Source organism: Electrona antarctica (genome assembly GCF_951216825.1).
Source record: "Electrona antarctica genome assembly, chromosome: 1".
NCBI lineage: Eukaryota > Metazoa > Chordata > Actinopteri > Myctophiformes > Myctophidae > Electrona > Electrona antarctica.
Window position 1 is genome coordinate 8,286,883 of NC_136806.1, and position 17,647 is coordinate 8,304,529.

General features: G+C 45.5%; 1 protein-coding gene across 1 annotated transcript in view; it reads left to right on the top strand.

The window, feature by feature from the left end:
• Positions 1–343: 343 nt before the first annotated feature.
• Positions 344–17,647, top strand: part of LOC306942711 (semaphorin-6B-like) — a gene marked incomplete at its 3' end in the record, with an annotated part of 140,327 nt that continues 123,023 nt past the window's right edge. Inside the window, exon 1 of the mRNA XM_079528727.1 lies at positions 344–495. The remainder of the gene's footprint in view (positions 496–17,647) is intronic.

The following is a 17,647-nucleotide window of genomic DNA, read 5'->3' on the forward strand; positions in this document are numbered from 1 at the left end:
TCTGGATCGGAGCTTTCTGATTTTATTTATTTTTTTCTCTCTCTCTCTCTCTCTCTCTCTCTCTCTCTCTCTCTCTATGGACAAACAAGCTGCCTATAATTGAAGTTGACTGGGCGTTTATTATTTTAGGGGGGACGCGATGATGCTACGATCAACCGACGCGCAGGGACCGCTGAGGAGCAGACAGGTGAGGCGCGGCTAAAGGGGAGACGAGAGGAGGAGAGGATATCTATCTATCTATCTATATCTGCCGACATTTATACAGCATCAAAACCCACCGACCGGACCGGACCGTCCGGAGGCTTTGCTTTGTGGATACACACAGACGGACAATAAGTGACAGCCTTGCCTGCCCGCCCGACACATCACCACCAGCAGCCCCGTTTCCACGCACCGAGGACCCGCACAAGACCACCGGGGAGACGGAGAGACACAGAGAGAGAGAGAGAGAGACAGCCTTTCCTATACAGCCATTTACCTGGCCATCTGGCAACGGTGAGTGGCGATGCATATGGGTGGGGAAAATGGGGTGGGTACCGTATGTATGTATGTATGTATGTATGTATGTATGTATGTATGTATGTATGTATGTATGTATGTATGTATGTATGTGATATAGAGAGATTGATCATGGCATGCGTGCGTATGTGTGTGTGTGTGTGTGGGGGGGGGGGGGGGGGGGGGGGGGGTGAACAGGTACAATCATGGCATGTGCGCAATTTATTGCTGCTGCCACCATATACAGCGATGCTGCATTACAGAGAGAGAGAGAGGGAGAGGGGGGGGGGGGGAGAGGGAGAGAGGGGGTGAGAGAGAGAGGGAAAGGGGTAGAGAAAGGGAAAGACAGACAGAGAGAGAAGGGAGGGAAAGAGAGCAAGGGAGAAATAGCGGGTTGGGAGAGAGAGAGAGAGAGAGAGAGAGAGAGGGAGAGAGAGAAAGAGAGAGCGAGAGGAGGGAAGAGAGAGAAAGGGAAAGGGGGAGAGAGAGAGACGGGTGGGAAAGAGAGAACAAGGGAGAGATAGCGGGTTGGGAGAGAAAAAGAGAGAGAGAGAGGGCTTCTCTGGGTTAGATGCTGGCTCTCTCTGGCATGGTGCTGTTGAACCCTTACGCTACATCAAGGCTTCTCTTTGTGTCTGCCTGACTGCTACTAGAGCCATGCTCCTCAGCCTTTTAAATTCCAGGGACCCCCAGTTTGAGATAGACCCCCACAGACCCCCCCCCCCCCCCCCCACCCCACTGTGACCCATATCGCTGGAACCCCCAAATCTATCCATACATCCACCCATCTTCAACCACTGTAGAAATCCTGAGTGCTTTTAACTCTGGGAGTGTGCAAAGGGACCATGTGTAAAGGGGTCCATCCATTTGAGCGTCCATTCTCTCCTATATAGCTCTAAAGGGGGTCGATCGGTCCATTTGGACCCTATAGCTGTCCCCTGGGTGGGCCCGCGGTCCCTATGTTGAGAACCTCTGTGCTGTAATAATCGAGCGGTCAGTCTCGGCATGTATTGACGGAGATTAATGCTGTTTCACATGGTGCACATGCATGGCACGTATGCATTTGTTCTCCTAATTATTATTAATAATAATTTAAACGCACGCTTGGGGTGTCTGATGCAATGTGTCTGTGATGTACGCGCCTCACTAATACCTGCAGGTATTATTATTATTATTATTAGTGGTAGTATTAGTAGTATAGTACAGTGTTTTATGCTACATTATCGTTGAATGTAGAGCGTTGAAAATGAGCTTGTATATTGTTGTCATATAGGCTACTGGACCCTATACACTGAGTATGTGGTGGAAAATCATGCTCCTTATTTCTGTCCCTCTCAAATCGATGTGCTGTTAATTGTTCGATTAGGCCCTGCCGATATGCAGGACTAAAAGGTTGGACATGTTGATTTGATGTTGCGTGCGATAATACAGCCATCAGATTGTGAGCGTGTGTGTGTGCGTGTGCACGTGCGTGTGTGTGCGTGTGTGCGTGCGATACCTCCAGACCCCACGTTGAAAAACAAGTGTACTAAATTATACAGTTTGCAAAAAGTACAGAAATACAGTCATATAATAGTGCTTAAAACCCACTTTGGGCGGGAACCCCTTTTGGTGTTAGCATTATGTTATGCTTTAGCTATTGAAAAATAGCAGATCTACAAGCTCATAGCGCGCCACCAAGTGGCGCGCTACGAGCTTGTAGGTCTGCTATTTTTTTTAAATCGACTGACATAGAAACATAGCTTTTTCAGAAAACTGTCAGGATGTAGAAGACATTTTTAGAATCTGATCTCAGGTCAAAATGGGTTAAAGGATAAAACAAATCCATTGTAGTCCTATATCTAAAATATAATTATCTGTCCTCCAGAGTCCAACAATAATAATAAATATCCTACAGTCACATCTGGTGAATCAAATTGCCCGTAAACCACGTTTACGCACCAATTAGTTGTCCCTGGATTTTTATTTTTTGTATTATTTCTTTACTAAAGTGATTTATTTGTATATATGTAATGAATTGTTTACAACTTCCTCCCCTTCACACTCCAAAGCTATCAGGCACCGCAGAGGGACTTTAACGGCCACCAGCTGCTGCTGCTGGGGTTTTGTTTTGTTCCATTGAATTTGGTGGGTAAGAAAAATAAAGGGGAGGGGACGTGTGTGTGGGGGGAGGGGAGGGGAGGGGGGGGGGGGGGGCGTAGCAGGGAGAAGAGACAGACAGACAGACGGAGCTTGTAGATCTGCTACTTTCGCCGTTTTTGAATGTCGAGAGACAGAGAGAGAGAGAGAGAGAGAGAGAGAGAGAGAGAGAGAGAGAGAGAGAGAGATGGAGCAAGTGTGAATGGTCTCCCTGTTTGTCCCACCAACTGCCCACACAGACAGCCACACACGCATGCGTGCACGCTCACACGCACGCATGCACGCACGCACACACACACAGAGAGAGAGAGCAGCCCTGCAAGCAGGTGGTCGCCCCGACACTCAGAGACTGCGTGCGGGTGGGGAGGTGGGGGGGTTACAACAGGTGCAGCTCAGACAGACAGACAGACAGACAGACAGACAGACAGACAGACACCCCCCCACCGGGTCTGGGCCATCAGCCCATCCCACCGATGAACACAGCCAAAAAAAAATCGCCCCAAAACAACACCTCTTAAACCCAAAACAATAGAGACAGACAGACCCATGTGTTGTTTTGGTCGATATCTGGGCCATTATTTGACTTTCTGTGCGACTACGATTATCCAGACATTGTATCCCCTATTTAGACCTGAGGCCATTTCTAAAAAAAATGGCTTCTAAATTTTTATTTTTAAGTTTTCTGAAAAACCTATGTTTCTGTGTCAGTGGTTCTCTCTTGTAGTTCTGCTATTTTTCAACAGTTTAACATAATGTTTAAAACACCAAAAGGCGTTCCCGTCCTGAATGGGTTAACCTGCCCGGATGGATGACGTCATCTCTATTGTGGGGCAGGTGACGATTTTAGATCAAAATAAAATACAATAAAACAACCTCACAGTTGGGAGCTTGAATATCGTCTATTTTAGAATTGTTTTGCCTTTCAAATCGGTCAGAATTATGTTTTATGTTTTGTTTGTTTTTTTACAAAATTTTGGTCAAAACATCAGGTAGAATTTTCAATGAATTGAGTGCTAAGGACCCGGATAGGCTATAGCTTGAAGTTAAAGTATTCAATCAATCAATCAATCAATGACTCTCCATCCCTCTACAGTCTCTACACAACATAATTCCTCCACGCTGCCATGCAGGCCAGCATTAGGTCTGCAGTAGCACTAGCCGTTTAATGTAAATGTAAGGAGGGGGGAAAACACTTGCATATAGGCCAGCCTTGATTAATTCAATTAAAAAATTAATTAAGCCGGAGACGGCGTTTTGCAACAACTTGAACCAATCAACCATGCAGGTATAAAAGCAATCAGGGGGGAGAGCTGGGGGCAAGACAGCTGCCCGCGGGGACGCTTAACGAGCTCTATTGATCAGATAGGACCCTCTATTCAATCACACACACACACACACACACACACACAGGCTGCGAACGGGAGCAGGGTTGCCTCTCATCTCGAGCAGATCCTGCGAGAGAAACAAGCAACCAGGGTTTATGACAACAAGCACTGGTGGGAGTTGTTACTTAAGTAAAAGTACTGCAATGTAGAAATACCAAAGTACCCATTTGTGCAGAAGGTCCTATTATATTATATTTCACAAGATTTAAAATGTATGAAGTGTATATAAAAATCTACAAGCTCACAATGTCAAAAGGGAAACACATTCGACTACTTTTGGTCACAAATCTGGTACGGAGGTCCCTGGCACAAAATCCTTTTTAGACTGGGGGGGGGGGGGGGTCCGGGTCCGTGGACAGTGGACATACATTAGGCCTACATTAAAATGTTTGAGTACCACTAGTTTATACAACATTAGGAAACAAGCCCAAATAAGCAACTTCATTTTACAAACAAGCCCAAATAAGCAACTACATTTTATAAACGAGCCCAAATAAACAACTATACATTTTACAAACAAGCACCCCAAAAAACGCAACCCACAACTACCAATAAACAAGCCCAAAGCCGCTTATAATACGCAGACGTGGCAACAGTCAACAGAAAAGATAAAATAGGGATTGGATTGTAGCTTTTAGATGGTCATAATATGGCCACTCACAAAGACAGCAAATTAACTGCATATTAATGTGCGCTTGGTTTCTGCTTCACAGCGGAGAGCTGGTGCTGCAAATTGCCAAGATGGACAGCCGTTGTGTGTGTGTGTGTGTGTGTGTGTGTGTGTGTGTGTGTGTGTGTGTGTGTGTGTGTGTGTGTGTGTGTGTGTGTGTGTGTGTGTGTGTGTGTGTGTGTGTGTGTGTGTGTGTGTGTGTGTGTGTGTGTGTGTGTGTGTGTGTGTGTGTGTGTGCGCACACGCGTGTGTGCGTGTGCGTGCGTGGCGAGCGTGCATGCGTGGTGTTACTATACTTGTGAGGACACCCCCCCCCCCCCATCCCAACGATAGTGAGGACCATTTTACGGTACTCACAAGAAAATGTATTGTTTTATCGAAGGATTCAGGTTGGGCTTAGGTTTATAACAGTAGCATCATTACATAACATAACATATTGTGGATCCAATCACTTCATTCAACTTTGCGAAATATGGCAGTAGGTGTATTTATGATTTCATGGTATGTATGATTCACCTTTTCCTATTTGGCTTTCCATAGCCACTGGCACTGCCTATAGTTTGTCCCTCTGTGCCTGGCGTAGATTGATTGGACTGGCCTGACGTCATGTGCTTGTGTTGTTATTTGCTTTTTCTAGAATGCGGCAGATTTGTTTTCGTTTTTTTTTCTTCACCTCGGAAACTCGCGTCCTTGTTTATGATTTAATACAAACGAGAAGCCTCGCTGAGAGGAGCCTCAATGTTCGCCTCACAAACGTCTAATGCAAAGTCAGCAGTTCCCGGAGGAGCTACACCAGTTGTATCACCTTTACTGGGTCAGCACACGTACTCCACAACACCGTCCGCCCTTGATTATGGATTACTACTGTACGTGATTGAAGGCATCAAAGGTCATAATTGTATTTTTTGCCAAATGGATTTTCATTGATTGTGCCCCAGATATGGGGTTCTATATCTTGCTTAGTGTGCGTGCGTGCGTGTGTGCGTGCGTGCGTGCGTGCGTGCGTGCGTGCGTGCGTGTGTGCGTGCGTCCGACAGACAACCAATAGTCCGGCAGTGACCGGCACCCCAATAGTCCAACAAGCCAATGTAGTAAGATTCCGACAGCCAAATAGTTCGACAACCAAATAGTCCGACATGCCAATAGTCTGACATGCTACTGATCCCTCCCCTTTTCACTGCACACACACACATGCACAAACTTACACACACACACAAACACACACCCACACGAGGCGCAGGTGTTTATCCGACGTACTAAGTGTGTGTGTGTGTGCGTGCGTGTGTGTGTGTGTGCGTGCGTGCGTGCGTGCGTGCGTGCGTGCGTGCGTGCGTGCGTGAGAGATTAAAGTGAAATGGGGGATGTGAGGATGGAAAGTGGCTGATATGGTTCCAAATTATAGTCCCTCTGTTTGTCATTCTTATCGCATTGACAATACACTGAGCTAACTCTGGACAAAGTGCTCTCTCTTACCACTGCTGTAGGCTACACACACACACACACACACACACACACACACACACACACACACACACACACACACACACACACACACTAAAATATTGGTGGAATTCATAATCCCGCCTCTATGGCTGCATGCACTGCACGTCAACAGGAACAATAACGCTCCTGTACTGGTCCAGCAGCTACAACTACACTGGATTTCAGGAACACGTGTATCAATTTCCACCTGGCCTGGAGGCTGCGCGCACACTGTAGTCACCCTTATGTGTTCCAGGTGCTCGGTTTATGTTTGCTTCAAGGAGAGGAGTTGATTGAATTAGCGTCACAAACTCACAACGCTGAGGAAGGGCGGCCCACCTGGCCGAAACGCATACGTTGGCTCGTCAGAGGTAAATAACCCATTTAGAAGAAATGAAAAAATCTGCACAGGCGCGTTGATGCTCCCAAGATATCTTTACTGGTAGGAAACGTTTCGGGCCGCAGCCCTTCCTCAGACCTTCAAATAACCCATTTAGGCCTGACGTAAAAAAATTTTAAATAATAAGTCTTCTGAAAGAATATATATTCAAAGATTTGTGCCGCATTTTCTCGATTTTTCAAAAATAGCAGACCTACAAGCTGGACATTCAGGGATGTGCACACATAGACATCAAAGGGGGCTTCAGCCCCTGCCCTTTTACCCGTCTGGTAAAACAAGTGCCCTTTCCAGACCACGATTTACTATGGCGAAAGAAATGCAAATGCCACTCCTTTCCTTGCGTGCCATACCAGAAGGCAGCATTCAGGAGAATTGCTCCTGAACTTGAACACAGTATTTTGCGTTGAACAGATTTGTTTAGAAATCCATGTCGTACAACCGCATCTCCACTAGCTAAAGAGTGCTGGGTTGCACCACGAAAATAGCTGATCTACAAGCTCTCAACTCTAGGGATGGAGCTTGTTAATTTGTATTGATAACGGGTACTCAATAAGCTTGTTTTCGGATTTTAGAGCTCCATCCCTGCTCAACTCTCAGCTCTCAAGCTTGTAGATCTGCTATTTTCGCTATTTTTGTCCAAAAGTGCCCTCTTACGGGATTTCAGCCCCTGCCTCTCTCTCTGACACTCTCCGCACGTCCCTGCTGGCATTCCTTCTTTTAATCGAGTATCTTTGAGCCTTTTTGCACCTACAAGAATTCACCCTTCTAAATTGGAGTATTGTGATTTTTCTGCTTCGGCAGTCTTTGTTTCTTGATTGAGTTGATTGAGCCTATAATAATAATAATAGTGCTATGTATGATTGCATTGTTTGTTTGTTGTCATGTTATTGTCAGTATAGAGTTCCTTCTTTTGAATTAAGCCTTGTTCACTGAAAAGATGGTCATGACATGACAAACGTGTGTCAGCATTACAAACGAGCAGAGCACAAATAGACAACCGTAAAGGCTAAGCATGCAGTTTAGAGGTTTATTGACCTGGCTGTCCTCCTATAGTGTCTATAGTTTCAATGTATACATGATGCAGGTTATTGATTTTCTTTTGGTATTCTACTGTTAGACTGATTATTGGTTGTTTATTGGTTTACTTATGATCCTAGATGACTATTTCTATGCATTTGATGCACGTGTTGTTCTCGCTTACTGTAAATCTCTCTGGAGTAAGAGCGCCTGTTAAATGCCTAAATACCTAAATGGTAAATGGTAAATGGTGCATTTATATAGCGCCTTTATCCAAGGCGCTTTACAGAGATTGTGCATTACATTCACCAATTCACACACACCTTCATACACCGATGGCAGCGGAAACCATGCAAGGCACCAACTAGCACATCGGGAGCAATTAGGGGTTCAGTGTCTTGCTCAAGGACACTTCGACAGTAACTCTGGGGGAGCCCGGGTTCGAACTGGCAACCTTACGGTTACCATCCAGGCACTCTACCCCTGAGCCACCGCCACCCCTAGAAAATTTATTGTAATTGAAAATAAATTGTAAATTGTAACAGGTGTGTCCAATGCAATAATTAAGCAAGGCATAGCCAATGACTACGACACTCTAATTAAATGTTCTTACAACATTACAGTCACTCGTAGTAGTGAAAATGCCTGCTGTCTTTAAGGAATGTGATATAAAAATATTTTGGGGGGGTTTAAGACTTCACACACAAAGTATTCCCAGTGCCCAGTCGGTTTTGGTGGCCAGAATGACCAGGTGCCTGCTGTTCCGATGTCGCCGGTTTTACGATTTGCCCATACTCGACCTGTATCCCTTTCCTTGCAAATAAAACTTTTGACAACCAGTATAGTTGGACTCCTAATGTGCCATAGTGTTGTTACTGTAGTAATTAGTAATTATTGTAGTGTCATACATATTCTGAAGAAAACCTGGAGACATCACATTCAGTAATTGGGTCTATGATCAGAACGAAAATACATTGCATGGATGCACCTGGGACGTATCCTCCTCAGTGATGTATCCAAAGGTCATCTTGGTTTCGGGTCTCGCGAATATCATACCCCTCACTCGGGTGACCCAGCCGGGGTGATCAAGTCCCGATTTACGTCCCAGTAGCTACCCTCGATCAGACCCACTAGGGAAAGACCAGGGCCACACAATCCGTTGGAACCACTCCGGAACTACTCTGCCGGGACTGGGAGGCACAATTCTGGCAAATAATAATAATATAATGCTTTGTAAAAAAAAAACAAGAAAAAAACAAGACCAAGTCTTTTCCACGGACACATTTTGTCCGTGTACAAACATCTGATATAGACCCAAGCTGTAATAATAATAATAATAAAAATGCATCAAAATGCAACAATAATGTAATAACAAAATAATAATAGTGATAGAAAATACAAAGCAATAATACCGGAAATGACTTAAGGAGATAAAAAGGCCAACCTGTATAGATGTGTTTTTAAGAGAGATTTAAAACTTGTTAAGGAACTGGTTAGCCTCAGTTCTTCTGGTAGGCTGTTCCAGAGCCCTAACAACAAAAGCTCGATCACCTTTGGTCACCAATTTAGCCTTGTGACTCTCCTGTAATGACAACAGAGCTATAAGAGAGGTGAAATATAGACTTAAATACGTTTGAAACAGACTGTATGTGTGTATGTCGTCCATGCTTTTCTCTAGCCTACATTATACTGTGAGACAGTCTAAGAATGAACGAGTGTCTCAAGCCATCTTAGCCTTCATTATGCAGGTTGTTTCAAGGCAATGCACTGTAGCCCTAACCTGACTCCGCCAGATGGGGCAGTAGAGAGTACACTGGTTTGGTGGCCGGAGCATCTAGTCTGCCTGAGAGTTCCCAGATGGGAGCAGGAGGGGGGAACCCAGTGTACTCTCTGCTGCCCCATCTGGCGGAGTCAGGTTACTGTAGCCCCAGGGGTCCCCAGATAAATGCTGGATAGTCAGGAACCAAACAGACCCATATGTGACTGTAACTAAGTGTAAAAACCTTTACACTTTCTGAGTTATGGTGGTCTTGTGGGGTCCGGAGGACAAAGACCCCCACCATCTTGCTGTATATATGGGTCCGTGGCACAAGATATTTCCAACAGATGAACCAAACCATCACACATGTAGGAGAGCAACGTCATCTCTAGGCCTTTCTCAAAGGAGTGGGGCTCTTTGCTGGATTTTCAACCTTCAGACAGACTTTGTTTATATGTGCAGGAAGAGGCTCTTTAAGCCGTAAATCAACACTTCAAACGAGAACCGAGCGAAGATGGGGCTGTGGACCTCAGGGTTGGGGAGATCAGAGAGAGAGGGCCCGCTTTCTGTGCAGGCATCTGCTGGGTGACCTGCGCCAGCGGGGTCCTCGTGGCGAGGGCGGTCAGCGGGAGACAGAGGTGAAGTGCATAACGCTCTGTGAGGTGCAGGGGTCACGTGGGCGGCCTCACGTATGCCTGTCAGAAACACCAGGCCTTAGAGATATCGTCTCTGTCGGGGTGGAAAGCTCATATGTCCAAAACTGTTATTTTTCAGGACTCAAATTCTAAATGAGCAAAAGTAGCAGATCCACAAGCTCGAATGTGTCGCTTCACGCCAGCTTGTGGCTTGTAGCTCTGCTACTTGTGATGCTTATGTGTGATGAGGCTATATAGGCATAACGATTCACTCAACTGTCACAATACGATTTATCACGATTCTTTCATGATGTAATTGTGTTTTTGGCATTGAACATTGGGGTATATGAATAAATAATTACATCCATCCGTCCATCTTCAACCGCTTATCCGTTGTAGGCATTATTTTCGTGGCATTATTGATCGACCGTACTGTACATGGTAGTTGGATAAAACTATCGTAGAAATACGTTAATAGTTATCGTACATCTGGAAACACTGTAGGGGATCCGCACAGGAACTAATGGATCATTCAAGTGCATGGTGTTACAGTTTTCGACGTCCCCCCCCCCTCTTGTAGCAACGCGATGTAAAACTGTACAATACATTAAATGTGTTCCACATGGAACACATGTGGCCCACATTGAATTGTGTTACACTTGATGAAAGGAACCTGTCAGTGGAATGTAGCATCATGACGCTGCTATTCATCTTCGCTTTTATGGCTCTTGTGTTCACCATTGATTTGTCCCCCGAGATGCAGCCTGGCTCATTGTCAGAGCATCCCTGCACGCACACAGTGTGTGTTCTCTCTCTCTCTCTCTCTCTCTCTCTCTGCCTCTCTCTCTCCCTCTCTCTGCCTCTCTCTCTCTCTCTCTCTCTCTCTCTCTCTCCCTCTCTCTGCCTCTCTCTATCTCTCTCTCTCTCTCTCTCTCTCTCTCTCTCTCTCTCTCTCTGCCTCTCTCTCTCTCTCTCTCTCTCTCTCTCTCTCTCTCTCTCTCTCTCTCTCTCTCTCTCTCTCTCTCTCTCTCTCTCTCTCTCTCTCTCTCTCTGCCTCCCTCTCTCTCTCTCTCTCTCTCTCTCTCTCTCTCTCTCTCTCTCTCTCTCTCTCTCTCTCTCTCCTCTCTCTGCCTCTCTATCTCTCTCTCTCTCTCTCTCTCTCTCTCTCTCTCTCTCTGCCTCTCTCTCTGCCTCTCTCTCTCTCTCTCTCTCTCTCTCTCTCTCCCCATCACACACAGGTTGCTGGGCATGCATGTTCATTTTTATCTACGTACAGAAACAAAATGAAAGTGCAGACTTGATAGAAACTAGGTTTGTGTGTGTGTGTGTGTGTGTGTGTGTGTGTGTGTGTGTGTGTGTGTGCGTGCGTGCAGGCACGTGCACACATACACATCAAAGGGGGCTTCAGCCCTTGCCCCGTCTGTAGAAAACTGCCCTCTCCAGACCATGAGTGCTGCATGAAATACATGGTGAAAGAAATGCAAATACCCCCCCGTTCCGTTCCATGCCATAACCGGAAGGCAGCATCCAGGAGAATAACCGGAAGGCAGCATCCAGCAGAATAGTACACTCCTGAACTTCAACACAGTGTTGAAATAATGTGTCCTCTGCGTTGAAATCCATGTTGTACGCCACATCTTCATTAGCGAAAGAACCTACCAAAATAGCTCTACAGATGAGCTATTTTCGCCAAAATGGCCCTTTTGGTACATTTCTGCCCCTGCCTCTCTGCACGTTGTGCGTGGTCGTGTGTTAGTGGTAGGCTATGCATCTACTGTATGGCAGTGGTTCTCAACCAGTGGTCCTTGAAGGGGTTCCAAGTGGTTCCCCAGCTAAATGATGTAAGAGTTGTCAACCAAATGGACCCTTATAGATCTTTAACTCTTGTAAAATGAAACCTAATGGACCCCTCAAGAGTTAAATTATTGTTAACCATGTATCTGCATTACCTAATTTACAAGAAGTCTACACAATTAGAGAATGTAGAAGGATTGCTATTTTGATCAACATATTGCCTGTTTCTCTCCTAATAGTACCAACGTCAATACGGCATGGAATTGTGGACAAAATCGTATCTAACAATAACAAAATATTTAATGTTTTGGGTCTGAGGGGCTAAATGTCATCAAATGGTGGCCTGTGGCTCAAATGCCAAATAAATAATGGGCCTTGATATGAAAAGTGTTGAAAACCACTGATCTGATGCTAGGTAGGCTACTGTATAGCGTTGCTGTTAACACTCCGAACGCCCAGGACGAAGTTCTTTGTCCTTTCTATTAGTAACGCCCGTCGCCCAGGACGAAGTATTGTCCAAAAGACAAAGTTTATTGATACGAGAACAGATCGCATGGCTGTATAGCCCAGGCGCGCCTCCTGGGCTCTCCTCGGTGACGTGCAAGAGTGAGGCGTCATCGAAAAACTCCCTCCTCTGTTTAGCTGATGAAAACGAAAATCTTAAAACGTTCATAAATCGCGATCTAAATCATCCCGTCTTTTTCTGAAAAAAGATCCTGTGTTAGACGGTGCTCCGCGGTCCAGTCGCTAGTCTCGATAGATTTATTCTTGTCTCCCGTTGTTGTCGATCGACTCTAGAATGCTGTGGCTATTGTTAGCTGCTACACAACATCATGAACTTCCGGCCGGTCCGTCCGGAAAAGGCGTCCGTGTTTATAAATCGACTGGGCGCATGAATGTAATGGATTAAATAGTTCCGGGCAATTAAAGTGTTAACAGTTCTACTGTGTAACCCGTATTTAATCCAAAATTCTACGCTGCCTATAGATTGTCTTATTACCTTTGGAGCATACGCCGAAGTATTTGCAGCTTAATTTGATCCACGGAAATCCGGATTCGCATTATAATGCGAAACAAGATCAGCCTCCACAGCATGTTGTAGTCCAAACAAACACCCCGTTCACTTGCATTGAACTCATTTTCCCAGAAGCCCTAGCAGCCCAGAGCATGGCTAGATTTCCGGTTTCGTCGTAACGAGACGGCCTCGTCACTAGGTCCGCAACAAATCCGCTATTTCGTTTTAATACATTAAACATTAAACAAATAGCGGATTTAGCGTATTAAGCAGGTGGGGGGACGTTGGATTAAATAATGCAAAGCCCTCAAGGTGTTAACCTCTTATCTCCACAACCTTTTGTGTTTTTTTGCGTAAATCAGCACCCCCTATATGTGATAAATAACACTACAGCGTCACACAAAAGCATCAAAAGTAGCAGATCCACAAGCTTGAAATGTGGTGCGAATTGGGCGCGTTTTGAGCTTGTAGATCTGCTACTTTTTGATGCTTTTGTAATGTGAATCTTTAAAAAGTGACATTTCTGGTCCTGGACATGCAGTATACAAGATGAGACCGGCCTGACGGAGTGCTTCCTCGCTGTGTTCGACACAGGAGGCACAACAGAACAGATGGGAACGAAACGGAGCTTTAGTGGAATATGGCTTCTCTGTGCGCTAACAGGGGGACCGTAGTGGAGAATGATGAAATCGTAAAAACGCAGCGTAATGAAATTGGCGCCACAGTGATAGCGTGTGACTGAGGAGGATGACTGGCCATTCTCCTCAGATGCACCTTGGAACCGTACATAATGTATAACTGCTCTTAACACATTTAGGCCTGACCTCAAAATTTTAAAAATATTCTCCTAAATCCTCCAGTTTTCTGAAATAAATATTTTCACGATCTTTCAAAAATAGCAGACCTGAGTGGCCACTGAGTGGCGCGCTACGAGCTTGTAGATCTGCTATTTTTCAATAGCTAAATTATAACATAATGTTTAAAACACCGCCCAAAATGTTGACCTGAGACCAGATTCTACAAATGTCTTCTAAAAATCACGACAGTGTTCTGAAAAAACCTACGTTTCTGTGTCAGTGGTTCTCAAACGATTTCACGTCAAGGACCCAAAGTAATGAATATGTAAATTGGCCGCCGACGCCCATAGTTCCAGGGACCCCGTCGTCAGAAGCAAAGATTTGAGTTAAAAACGTTCAGCTCTGAAAGAATATATATTCAAAGATGTGCGCCACATTTTCAAGATTTATCAAAAATAGCAGATCTATAAGCTCGTAGCGCCGCACTCGGTGCCACGCTACGAGCTTGTAGATCTGCTATTTTTTTCAATAGCTAAAGTTTAAAATAATGCTTGGAACACCAAAAGGGGTTCCCACCTAGAATGGGTTAAAATGTGCTTATTAAAGATAGCAAGTCATGAGACTGTTTCAGCCTGGAATGGACGGACGGGAGATTCACTTTTCGGTTGTCTCTGCATGTGACCTAATTTGCGTGACAAATGTAAGTGTCCAATGGCCATTTCGTGCTCTCAGTGAAGAACATGCAGGCATGCGCACATGCACACGCACGCAAGTATTTAAAAAAAAGTGCATGTGACTTTTGTTTGGGGTTTTTTACCCCATGGTAGGGCTAGTCATCTGAAATGTTTTACTTTATTAAATCTACAGTTTATGTAATGGATTTGGGTCTCTTTTTATACATTATACCTATAGATTCATTGTACAGATATCCTACTGTTAGATCGATTTTAGGTTCTCAAGGCTCATACATAGTCTGGATTTTCGGTGGTTAGGTGACCACCGAACTACAACATGACGTCTTGAGCCGTGGTGAAGAGCAAACCACCGCCACCGTTCCAGCCCTTCTCTCTGTTTTTACTCACCACCGCTCAACGTTATTTCAGCTCCGGTGGTCACCTCACCACCGGAGCGGTGGTCACCTCACCACCGAAAAACCAGACTATGACTAGGCCTTTAGTTAACTTATGATCCTTGATGACTATTTCTATGCATTCGACGTATTACGTTGTGTTGTTCTTGCTTACGGTGAATCGCTCTGGATTAAGAGCTTCTGCTATCAGCTAACACAGGGAAAGCTGGCAGAATCTTCACTAGGAAAACATGGTCACATTGTGAGCTTGTAGATCTGCTGTTTTTCCAAACAATTGTTATCGGAGGCAGCGGTGGCCGAACGGATTGCGGAGCGGTCTTGATACCGGAAGGTCGCCAGTTCGAATCAGTGGTCCGACACGTTAAAATTACCACCGCTGAAGTGCCCTTGAACAAGGCATTGAACCACTACGATGAAATGTTCTATGAGCAGGGCCTGGCTGGAAACAAGTTCTTGAGCTTAGCCCAGATACCCTGGGTAAATATAGTAATCATTTTCATACATTTGAAAGCATGAAATGGGAAATTCCAGCATAACGAGTACTTTCTAATTGTTGGTACTTTTAGTACATTCTGATGCCAATGCCTTTGTACTTTTACTCAAGTACATTTTGGATTTCCAGACTGTCAGTTGTAAACTTGTAACGAAGTACTTCTACATTTCAGTATTGACACTTAATAACATGTGAGTACCTTTGTGCACCACTGCCTATAGGGCACATCCTACTAGTATAAATATGCCACGTCTCTGTCCACGTGCGTGTGCGTGTGCGTGCGTGCGTGTGTGTGTGTGTGTGTGTACGGTTGTAATGCACGTAACTCGAGAACCGTTTGCCCCACCGACTTCACATTCGACACACGCGTTCCACACCCCCACAGGGAGTGCAGTGCCCGGTATCAAGTCGGTCAGACCCACGGTTCTCCAGAACCACCCCAAAAGGCTCTGGTTAGGCTCTGCCCAGTGGGCCTAATCAGCCTAAGGCCCCTCACCTGTGCAATTCCCAGCCTCTGCCTCAGCCAATAGGCCTATCTCACAGCCCGCTTTCCACACCCACTTCCGGTAAATAGTGGTGTCATTTAACATTAGCATTTACATGTTTTTTTCTCTGGAGAATCTAAGTACATTTTCTAATGTAAAAATGTGACCAATATTATTATGAAGCAAACAAGATGGTAAATCAGCTCGAACAGATAGAACAAACCTTACCTTGAGAAAACAAAAGTTGTAGACTTCTTAAATTACCTCTGTTAACATGTAGCGTCTATGGAGTGACGTCACGCTATCACCACTAACCCCGAAAGGGGGCGTATTAAGGGGGCGGGGAAATTCTGTGAGATAGGCTTATTGATTTCCATGGCAACCCCACACCTGCAAATTGATTACTTAACCACTCCACTTTTCACAGTCAGTTTGCACTCTTCACACACAGGCAGACAGACAAATACAGAGATCTCCATTTGGGACACAGACAGATAGTTAAAACGGGTTCTATGACAAGTTGACAACGGGTATTATTAGGTTCCCAAGTTGCATCGCTCTCAAGTAGGCCGGTGGCCAACGGGTACGTACAGGTCTAGTTATAAGAATACGGGCGCGGCGTTGTTTATGACAGTGGTGGGGTCCTTGAGGGAGTTCCAGGGGGTCCCCAGCTAAATGATAGTTTGGAACCAAATGGACCCTTATGGGTCTGTAACTCTGAGAGTGTTAATGGAACCAAATGGACCTGCCATTTGTACACTCTCAGAGTTACAGTAAATTACCATTGATTTTACAATATAAATTGGGGGTCCTTGAAATTATACGGGTTGAGAATCACTGCTAGAGCTGTCAAAAGCTTCTCTTATGGGGGGGTCCCTGGCATGTATTTTCGAATGGGGGTTCCGTGGGCTAATTAGTGTCAACGTTGACATGCAAAGGTTTGGGAACCACTGGTTTATGATGTGTGGACCACCTTGGGTCTGTATCCTCTGACATGTGACATCATGCTCCTGTTGTCCAATGAACTCCTTGGGTCTGTATCCTCTGACATGTGACATGCTCCTGTTGTCCAATGAACTCCTTGGGTCTGTATCCTCTGACATGTGACATGCTCCTGTTGTCCAATGAACTCCTTGGGTCTGTATCCTCTGACATGTTACATGCTCCTGTTGTCCAATGAACTCCTTGGGTCTGTATCCTCTGACATGTGACATGCTCCTGTTGTCCAATGAACTCCTTGGGTCTGTATCCTCTGACATGTGACATGCTCCTGTTGTCCAATGAACTCCTTCAGCCATGTAAGCCAAATAACAGGTTTAGTTACGGCAGCTTAGAGAGACAGACGAACGACAGTCGAGGTGTAAAGAAAAGGCGCGGCAGCATCCTGCTACTCAAAGGGCGCTTTAAAATGTCTGGCATGATGATAAGACTTTGATGTGAATATTGTCTCTCCCAGCTCTCTCCCTCTCCCTCCCTCTCTGCCTCGCTCTCTCTCTCCCTCTCTGCCTCTCTCTCTCTCTCTCTCTCTCTCTCTCTCTTTCTCTCTCTCTCTCTCTCTCTCTCCCTATCTGCCTCTCTCTCTCCCTCTCTCTCCCTCTCCCTCCCTATCTGCCTCTCCCTCCCTCTCTGCCTCTCTCTCTCTCTCTCTCTCTCTCTCTCTCTCTCCCTATCTGCCTCGCTCTCTCCCTCTCCCTCCCTCTCCCTCCCTATCTGCCTCTCCCTCTCCCTCCCTCTCTGCCTCTCTCTCTCCCTCCCTCTCCCTCTCCCTCCCTCTCTGCCCCTCTCTCTCTCTCTCTCTCTCTCTCTCTCTCTCTCCTCTCTCTCTCTCTGCCTCTCTCTCTCTCTCTCTCTCTCTCTCTCTCTCTCTCGCCTCTCTCTCTCTCTCTCTCTCTCCCTCTCCCTCCCTCTCTGCCCCTCCCTCTCTCTCTCCCAGCCTTTTGTTTTGCACACAGACACAAACATTTCTCTTTTAATTAGGGCTTTTCATC